Source organism: Aplysia californica, unplaced genomic scaffold, assembly GCF_000002075.1.
Source record: "Aplysia californica isolate F4 #8 unplaced genomic scaffold, AplCal3.0 scaffold00030, whole genome shotgun sequence".
NCBI classification, from domain to species: Eukaryota; Metazoa; Mollusca; class Gastropoda; order Aplysiida; family Aplysiidae; genus Aplysia; species Aplysia californica.
The window spans coordinates 798,776-809,336 of record NW_004797300.1 but is presented as its reverse complement, the minus strand read 5'-3'; positions in this window follow the sequence as shown (position 1 = coordinate 809,336).

Below are 10,561 nucleotides of genomic sequence, written 5' to 3'. Positions count from 1 at the left end.
GTTCCCGAAAAATTTGGGAAAATAATAGTAAAATTTCTTTAAAAACACCGAAATTTCCTTCCACGACTTAAAAACGACGCCAAGGGGGACAATTCGCTCCTTTGCACTACGGGGTGCCCGCCGCCGCCCAGTGACCCGGACCGGGTCAGGTTGGGTCGGGATGATCGCCCGACTCGTCGCCTGAAAACAACGTGTTTGTTTTGAAACAACGAGTCGGGCGCGATCGACTTGTGCCACGATAGCCGCTGTGCACCATCAATCTGGCGAGCAAACCGACCCAATAGTCTTGTTTGGACTGAATCATCTTCTAGTCTAGCTAGATCTAGATCTAGAGTAAATATCAATTGTAAACACGGTCGTCTGATTATTTGCTTGCTTGGTTCCGTTGCACCAAGTAGATAGATCTGGTATAAAAATTTGTGAAAGACTTTAAATCTTAGGCTAGGAGGCTAAACATGGATCGATTCATCCAGAAAACCCCTAAAGGGGACGTTCAAATAATATCATCTTACGCCTGGAAATGGAGGGGGGGGGGGGTAAAAATGGTAACCAATGGAAGTGAGGTGGGGGGAGGGAGGGATTCTTTCTTCAAGGGCACAAAGAAAAAAGATTTAACGAATACTCTCTTTCTTTTGACGTCAGTGAGGCTTCACACCTGAGATAAACTGTCCCCGCAGTTTTATGCCAACAAAAAAATTCAGAAATTAAGCAAAAACTGTGAAATCACGCCATTCTGTTAACTTTAACAAAGAATGATAAAAGGAAAATAATCAGAAATTATGCCCAAAAAATGATCAAATTTTGCTAAATCATGCGGGGTGCGTAAAACTACGGGGATAGGATAAACAAACTTTCACTTCATACCTTTGGACTCGCGGTCTTTGTTAAATTAATGTAAGCCCAGTAGGGCCTACCCTTCTTCAACAAAACAAAGTTGACCAACTGTTATGTGCAGTGAGTTGAGGACAATGAAAATACGAGTAAGAATAACACAATTAAATAATAATTGGTCGCTTTTAAGAGCAAACGGACTAACCCAGATTTCAGGGGTTCCACAAATCTTGACCATCACCAAAAGTATGCATTGCCCTACCGATTGGAGAAGTTTGGTTTTATTGGAGTGAATATTTGTTTGCTTTATAGAGAAAACTCCATGTCTTTTAAAGAAACTGAACAAGGGTCCAAAAACTTTTACCTTCGATTTTCTCTAAATGTTTTTCGGGATAGCCCCTTTGTGCTTAAAAGCGACAAATTGTGTCGTGCTGATGAGGCAGGCTTCTTTTCTATAATAACAATGACACTGGGAGCTCTCGTGGCCAAGAGGTTAAAGTGTTGGCCTCTCATTCAAAGGTCCCGGGTTCGAATCCGGGTAGCGACCGAAAAATTTACTTCTCTAAATTTGTCTCCTTTCTCCTCATTTCCTGCTCTCTAGCAATGTTCTGTCGTCTGCTTTCGTCTCCTCTTTCTGCCCCCACCCCCTCACCTCCTTTGCCCCCACCCACTCACCTCCTTTGCCCCTTCCTCTGGGGGCTCTTGATTCTTTCTGCAGCCTTTCTACTGCTTCTCCTTCGCTTCTTCTTACTCTTACTGCTGTCTTTCAGCCACACCCTGATCTTCTGAAATAGGTCCTATTGTATAAGTTGCTACCTGAGTTCCAAAGTTTTATCTGCTTAGTACTTTGTTTTGATAAATATTTGATGTCAAAGATTTTGAGTTTCACTTTATGTCAAGCTTTTTCGAATGCAATTCTTTGAATGTCTTGACAACGATTCCCAATAATCTTACGACTTTGATAGTCTGATAGAACATGTGGTTTCTGACCTTGTGAATCTTATTCTTAGTAACTCAAAACAGCCGAACATGTCAGATAAAACGTTAAATGCCCCTTTCAACACTGTTAGGCTATTTCAGAGGCGGAACCAGTGAATTTATTTAACGTCCATTTCCGATATGACAGAGGCAAATGGGTTGAGGGCTCTGAAACTTCACAAAACAATCGACGTTTCATAAGACGCCCAGTCCGTAATTCGAACCAGGGCCATCTGCTCTGTAGTCCAGTCCAGTATCATGCCAACTGAGCTAACAGTGAACTCATAGTCATCTTCTAGAGCTTTTTTTTTTAGTAAGCGATTTACGGCACTTGTAACACAATAAGGTCATATAAGTTCCAAAGATTAGAGGGTGTTACAAGCCAGTAACAAACACAAAAAAGGAGAGATCAGGACGATAGATGTTTGATAGGAAAGAAGAAGCAGAGCACCCGCCAACCACCCACTACAAGAGAGTAACAAACACAAAATAGAAGGATGGGAGATATAAGGACGATAGATGTTTCACACGAAAGAAGGAGTAAACCACACCAGAGCACACGCCAATATTATTAACAGAGGAAAGGTAAAAAAGCTGGACCAACAAGTGGCGTCTTCCAACTACTCTTGGGGAGGTTGAGCGAGGAGGAGAGAGAAAGAGAGAGAGAGAGAGAGAGAGAGAGAGAGAGAGAGAGAGAGAGAGAGAGAAAGAAAGAAAGTAGGGAGGGATCAATGAACCTCATGATACATGTACTTCACAAACAGTCAAACAACTTCTGAAAAGACCACGTGTACCAGCTGAAAAAAAGACCTTCCACAACGACACAGACATGGACTGGGAAAAACAACACCACTACACTAAACACATTGGTTTCATAAGAAATCAACTGATTTATTTTGCAATGCCAGCACAACAAAGAGATATTATAAGATATGCACATTTCATGGTAGCACACGATAAGGCAAGCAGAAAGACTGGAGTCCTGGTAACAATTCAGCATTTTCATGTGCAGTGTGTTGTATTAATTACACTGCCAACAGCCACATAGCCATATTATTTACCACAAATTGGTCCAAAATAAAATCGTGCCCCACCACTGACATTTATGTAAAAATTCCTCTAAACAATATGCTTAATTTAAAAAATAATTTAAAATTCATTAAAATATGTGCTTCACTAGCAGGTCATTGACTCGCAGAATCCCACAAATCGGAGGAAGAAGAACATTGTGGCAAGAAGACCAAAATGCAAAAAGGAAATCTAGTAACGAGTGGTAGATTGTACGAGCAAGTGCCTATATATATGCGGTATAGGATACCGGGAGAGCTAATAATATTATGTATTTTCAAATGCATCCCAAGTCCACAGTTCAAGAGAAAGTCTGTGAGGTGTGAAGCCAGCTTACGTGTTCAGCAAAGAATGAAAGGTGCCAGTTGCAAATTGTTATGGCAATAAAAACAGCAGGCATGACTCAGGACTTCTACTTTTAGTTACTTTGACTTCTTGACAGCACCATCCCCTCTCTCTTAGACAATGTTTTTTTTAAAGACAATTTTCCTTTCAGAAGAAAATTAATGTACATGTGTTCTGCACATTCCAATACTGCAATAAAGTAAATGCAAAATCACAACAACTCATCTGTCAAATAACTTTTCATTTCCATTTAAAACTGCCCAAAACATTAAAATACACCTCACTCACTATCTGTTCATAGTCAAACTACATCCTGAAAAAGCGCAGGTCAGCTGAAAGATGGCAATGTGCATCATAAAGGTACACTCACAGCATTTGTTCATTCTTCATTGCCTTTGGCTATCATTATTACATGTACTTACAAAACAGCCAAATCAACTCATCATAATAATGCTCCCTTAATCTTTTCAACATAAACCAATCACACACACACATATTAATATGCAAACTCACAAAGGCATGTCTGAAACATGAAAGGAAACTGTGGAGACCAGCGTAGTGTAGTGATAAAGACACGCTCCTCCTAATCCACAGGGTCCAATCTTGGCAAGAATCCCACTGGACCTGTTTTTTTTGTTTTTTTCGTAGTGTGTTTATGACTCTGAAAATTGCCCAGTCATCTTGCTAAAGGACTCTTCTAGACACAGCAGCGGCTGTCTCTCAAATGGCTAATCGGTGATGAAAGGCGTGAAACACACACAACCAAGAGGCCTCCCCCCCCCAAAAAAAAAATCAAAGCAGACTAAACACAGTCGTAAGTCAAAATTAGACATCATTGACTCTGACAATCCAGAATCAAAATGTCCAGTTTGTGCAAGAAACAGCAGAATGCTGGCTGGAAGTCTACCATATCTTGCTAATAGTGTAAGAAGCATGCAGGTACAGAAAGAAAGACAGAAAAGTAAAAATTCTTTTAAAACGAGCTACCCAGGACAAGTTATCCAGGATGTATATTTCTCCATTAAAATTATAAGACAAGCACATTAAGAACAAACACATCACAGAATTCTCAAACTGCTTTGTTCTGCTATCGCATCAATTCGAAGTCCAGCCTTCCCAACTGCACTCCGTGTATTTCAAACCACTTAAAAGACAGACTGATAATTCATGAAAAACAGCTTCAGTGCTTCCATCAGCCCTGCTGCTAAGAAATGGCTACTCCAAATGAACCAAAGTAATAAGTAAATGTATTTTCATTATAGTCATCCATCTTTTCCAAAAGCTGTTCTGGTCTTTCACTTTACTATATACACAATAGCTACACTTTTTTATTCCTGGCTAAAACTAAAATGCAAAAATAATGACAGACTCACAAAGCCCTCAGCTTTATGTAAAAAAAAGGAGAAAAAATCCATCATAGCCAAAGCAGTTCACTATACACTTTGAATGGATCAACTGTTCAACTATTTAGAGATTTAAAATGTAGTGGACTCCTCACCTCTAGCTTGGTACTGACTATCGAAATAAAGATTCAATTTTCAGTTCTCTACAAAAAACAAAAACAAAAAAATAGCAACCACTTACACATAAGACTACAAATTTTAAGTACTGGCTACTTTTTTGTAGAAAAGTCAAAATAGAACCAGATGCATGATAAGTCTACACAAGCTTTAAGACTTTTAAGAAGATATCCAATGTGATATCCACACACTAGCATAACGGTTTCTACAACTCTTGTTGATTGTCTTGGTCCACAAATCAAATTCCTGCTCAAAAACTAGGAAAGACAATGTATTTGGAGAATCCCACAGCTGCATCAATAAAATAAAATCAATCTGAAAAGACATCCAAGAAAAAAAAACCCGTCATCACACATCTATACCAAGGACAAATGGGTCATACACAGTAATAACAATATGAATGGAAGAATACTAAAATAAGCAACAGTAATGGTAAATAATAAAAGAATAGTGGGTAGGTGAAACATAATTTACAACAGGCTGGCAAAAGAGTTGATGAATGGTGAAGAAGAGATTAGACCAAAAAAAATGCTTTCAGATACGAGAAACTGAAGAAAATTCTAACTTTACAAACTCATGAGTAAAAATGTACTTTATTTATCTGTAAACCATTCCAAACAGATGCTTCCCTATACTCATAAATAAAATTTCAACGATTTCCATTGGGCCCTGTATCTGCTTGTTTGCTTATGGCTCAACATTGTTACTACTGTTTTAAAAAATGATGTCCACCACTACAAAAAATATTGACCATCCCACATCATTCTAACTAAATACACTCAGGTTTAACCAACAACAAAAATCCTTTGCTTTCCAAAATGAATTTATAAGTAGGCTTATCAGTCATATATATTGTCGATTTGTGAAAGTGATGAAAAGGCTGGTATTGACTCTTATTGAGAAACCAACAACAACAAAAAAATGTTTTTCAATTAATGCTCATCCCAAACCATTAAGAAGTAGAAAAGTTATTTGGGACTTACATTGAGGACAAGCACAACACAACTAGCCAACATTTAAAGATGACATGTCTCTCCGTTTAAGAAAAGTTACCAGATGATCAAGGGTGAAGAAGAGATTAGACCAAAAAAAATGCTTTCAGATACGAGAAACTGAAGAAAATTCTAACTTTACAAACTGTGTAAAACTGAAGTTGAGTGTCCATTACAAAAATACACATAAATATGGACCAACAAAACAGTCAGTTAGTTTTAGTAGAGGGTTTACGGCGCTCGCAACTGCACAAGGTCATATGAGCGCCAGAAGATTAGAGGTGTTACAAGAGAGTAACAAACATGAAAAAGAAAGAGGGGACATAAGGACGATAGATGTTTGATAGGAAAGAAAAAGCAAACCAAACCAGAGCACCCGCCAACCACCCCTCATACGAAACAGTCAGTTCAACAGTTTAGTAATACAAGGTTACACGTCGTGTTCTCAAAATAAATAACTTACTGATCTAAGCTGAATTTCCAAGAAAGTTTCTGCCCCTCCAACAAAGAATTTTTCAAAATGTGACACTAACAGAAAAAATAACCAAGAAAAAGGGCCCCTTTTAAGCTAAGCACTTACAAATTTACAGGAGTTCTCCAAGACTGTGTTCAAATGTGCCGTCCCAACCACCCCTTCCCCTTCTTTCTATGACATAGAATCAAAATACGAACAGACACAGTTAATAACAATAAGTGTCAAACTCATGGGTTCTCCGAGAGTTTTTCTGCATAAAAATTCTATAAGTTTAAGGTATGAAAATATTCGTTTCCCATACATTAAACGAGCCTTCTGTAGGTGTAAGAGAGAATGGCATAAACATCGTTTGTTTTTGCTTTTGTTTTAGGAAGTGTTTTACGGCACTTGCAGCACAATAAGGTCATAGAAGTGCCGAAGATTAGAGGTGTTGCAAGAAAGTAACAAACACAATAAAGAAGGAGAAGAGATAAAGATGATAGATGTTTGATGGGAAAGAAGAAGCAAACCACACCAGAGCACCCGCCAACCACCCACGGCATAAACATCAGGATGTGTTTTATGTAATCTTAAGAGGGAGCCAGCTCAACCAAAACCATGCAGGTCCTCCATGAAAACACAAATGTGAGGCAAGTACCGTGGTGAAACCTAGCGCTCGTCAAAATAATGAAAGTTAAGAAATTGGCATTTTCCAGCAGGTTTGGGATCCTATAGATTTTTTGTTTTTGGGTTCAACACTTTTCATGCCCATTAAAGAGCACATTTCTGTGTGGATTTTACTGAAAAGAAGTTGATTAAAGGCACTGGCAGAAATGTACATTTTCAGTTTCCATGGACTCTCAAGCTAAAGAAATGACTCAACTTTGACGGCTATTTTCTCTTTAATTTTACCTCTGAAACCAGATGACTTTCACCTCCTTCAATCCCACATATCTCGACTTCTATTCAACATAGATGTATATTATTTTCCCCCAAAACAAGGAAAATGGACAGGCCTTAAGATAATACCATCAACTCCATATGCCCAAAAACTGATGAGAGCCTGATTCCATCCGTAAATCTCCACCTTTCCAAAATAAATTATAACAAAGAAAAGAAGACAAAGGTTGCGATAACACAGCTAAGTTATTGAAAGAGAACATTTGAAATAGATATTTCGAATGACCTGCATAAATCTAAAATTCAAAATACAGATTTGAAAACTGCCTTTCTATCGTTTACAGACAAGTAGATGCATCTCAACAAGCCAAATAATGAGACTTTGGAAAGATTTTTTTTTTCAATCAGTCTCTAGACTAGTGAAAGGGTTAAAATCTTGATCACCTCGAACATGATATACCGCATGGCAAAGTGACATAAATAACAATTACTAAAGAATCGAGTTTTTAAATAGTATAGAAGTTTACTCTAAGGTGCAATGGGTTATATGAAAAGAAAAAACAAAACATATTCAAACAGATGCAGACCAAGGGGGGATAACAAAACTCCTCCTTTTTGTTTTATTGCTGGAAGTTGGATCTTTTTTTTTTAACCCTTTTTTTTTTTGTCAGTGCTGGGAGTTGGAGATAACACAGCTAGTCTTTTATTTCCTTTTTTGACCACTGCTGCTGGAATTCTAACATCCTATTGCTTATTACAATATGTGCCACATCAAAAAGGGAGCATATGCCCCTATCTGGTTCTGACAAAAAAAATTCAGAATGGATAAAATGAAAAAAGTTCAATCAATTCAGACTCCACCCGGGCTAAAAATTCAAACACAAGTGCCACCGTTGTAGTTCATAATATGATAGGTGTAACACTGCAACACATTGTTGGTCAGACACATCGTGAAATCTGATCATAGAAATACATATTTAAAATAATGATGGTTAGAACTTGTGCTGTATATGAATGTCTGTTCACTAGATGCAATTTATGTTCCCTGGAATCAAAAAGACCAAATCAATGTCACATTTTCTTGTAGTCCAAACTTTCATATGAATTCACAAAGTATCCGCAGACAAAATTTCCGAACATACACAAATACTCATCAGCACGAAGGGTCTCTTTTATAACGATAACGTCATCAATATGGGCTTCGTTGCAAAGTAATATCTTTTTCCTTTCTTTTCAGTTTACACAAGATAGTATTTTGTCCTGACATAAACCATTCATTAGACTATATGCAACAGTTGACAACCTCACAGTTTCCACACGGGCCATTAACTATTACCACATAGAGGAATAGGAAACTAATAATGACAGTCACAATCTGACAAAGTATGACAATGGAAAGCATTACAAGTTTCTGTACAAAAATTTACAAAATTGCTTTGTGCATCATAAAAATGGAAGCATTATTTATATACAGAAGCGTAAACATATGATATCAAAATTATCTCACAACTGACTTTTCTGTTGATTTTCCGTAGCACTGACATACATGAAGACACATCCCTTATATTTAAGCAGAACAAAACGTTTTTTGTATCAATATCAAAACCTACAGCATCTAACCTTTGGAGCCTGTAGGACTCTTTACTCCCTTGAGTCCAACTTATAGATTAACAGCACTAAAGCTTCACGAGGAACATCCCATGAACTAGCATGTGATGTAAACACTCAACATTTTCATTAAGTTATGGGTGTGTTGCTTTAACTGTATTGATACAGACATATTAATATACATTAAAAGACCAAAGACACTTTTGCCCCAAAACATCAAAATCAAAGAACCATATGCTTTCAACTTTCATCATAACTATTCACTCCTTCGATGTGCGATATGATGTGAGGGCTCAAAATGTTATCATCCTATATAATGTCGAGTACACAGTGGGACTTCAGACAACTCATGAGCATGAGAGATGAAATGACATTACTTGAAACAAGCTTCCAAGACAAACAGCAGTGTAACTTGTCCACTTTACCAAAATCTAAAAATATGACATCGCTGCAAGCATTAATACCCTACTTCTTACTTCCATTATATGATCTTCCAACAGACATATAAAAAAGCATTTCAGTAACTGGCTTATCAAGTCAATGTGATGCGGATTAGTATAGGCACTGTTCTGCTTATGAGAAAGTTGAAAAAGGTTTTAAAAAAAAAGTAAAGTACTTTACACACAAGCCAACACTGACAGAAGACAGGAACTTTCAGCGCTCACAGTATGCATTTTTTTCATCCGCACACAAACTTGTGATCTCAAGGAGTGCAGCTTGAAATGCACAGCAGACACCACCAACTTTTAAAATGTTTTAGTAAGAGTTTTACGGCACTTGCAACACAACCAGGTCATATAAATGCCAAAGATTACAAGTGCTACAAGAGAGGAACAAACACAAAAAAACAGAAGCAGAAGAGATAAGGAAGATAGACGTTTGATGAGAAAGTTCTGAAAGAAGGGGTAAACCACAATAGAGCACACACGAACCACTCACCATCAATTTTTACCCACATCAGACTAAACAAACACTATATAACACTTTTTTTTGCAAGTTACTCCGGCTTGCAGACAATAAGCAACTGGCTCAAATCCCAGGATCAAGGTGCAAAGACCTTGACAAGATGTTGTTCTCTCCATGATATGTGTGGACAGTAGTGCAAGGGACGGCAGCAACTTTATGGTGAACATGTCGTGAGTATAAGCTTAAAAAGATTTTCGGCAAACAAATCAGTTCCGGAAAGAGAAAACATTCTTACCGTCAAGTGAACAGACACTTGAAAAGATGATGACACTGATGTCACAGGGAACTTCAAAGGGAAAGGGAACATTAACAAGCAACTTGAATAGTAGTCAGTCAAAATCACACTCAAACAACAGATAAGTAAACTAAAAAGTCCCACATTTGAAATGTTAAAAAAATGTAATGAAAGTTATCATTCAAGCCTCCTCTCTATTAAAAAAATAACTGCTCCCATTTAAATCTAATATCAGCACAGTAAACTCGACTCTTTAAGCAACAACTAAAATCCTATATTTTCAGTGAATCAAACTGTCATTAATTAATGACTGAGACAGACCAGGTGGCATTTTGGATACCAAAAACTCTTCACTGTCAGGCCTGCTCCTAGAGTTACTTAGTCCTGGCAACGGCCCTAGAGATTCTATCAAAACAAGGCAGTGAGGAGAAAAAATGCTGCTCATTAAGACCACTCACATTATTTTAAAAATGTTTTCCCTTGGCATGACAAACTCTCACAGCAAATCATTTAAAAAGAAACAAGAATGAAGTTGCCAAAACTTGGAATGCATCAGATTGAACGGATAAAAGAAAAAAAAACGTCTCTTCATCATCCTTCGATCCACGAACACAAGAAAAACTTTCATTCAATGTGCATCAAACATCCTCAACACAAAGTTTTG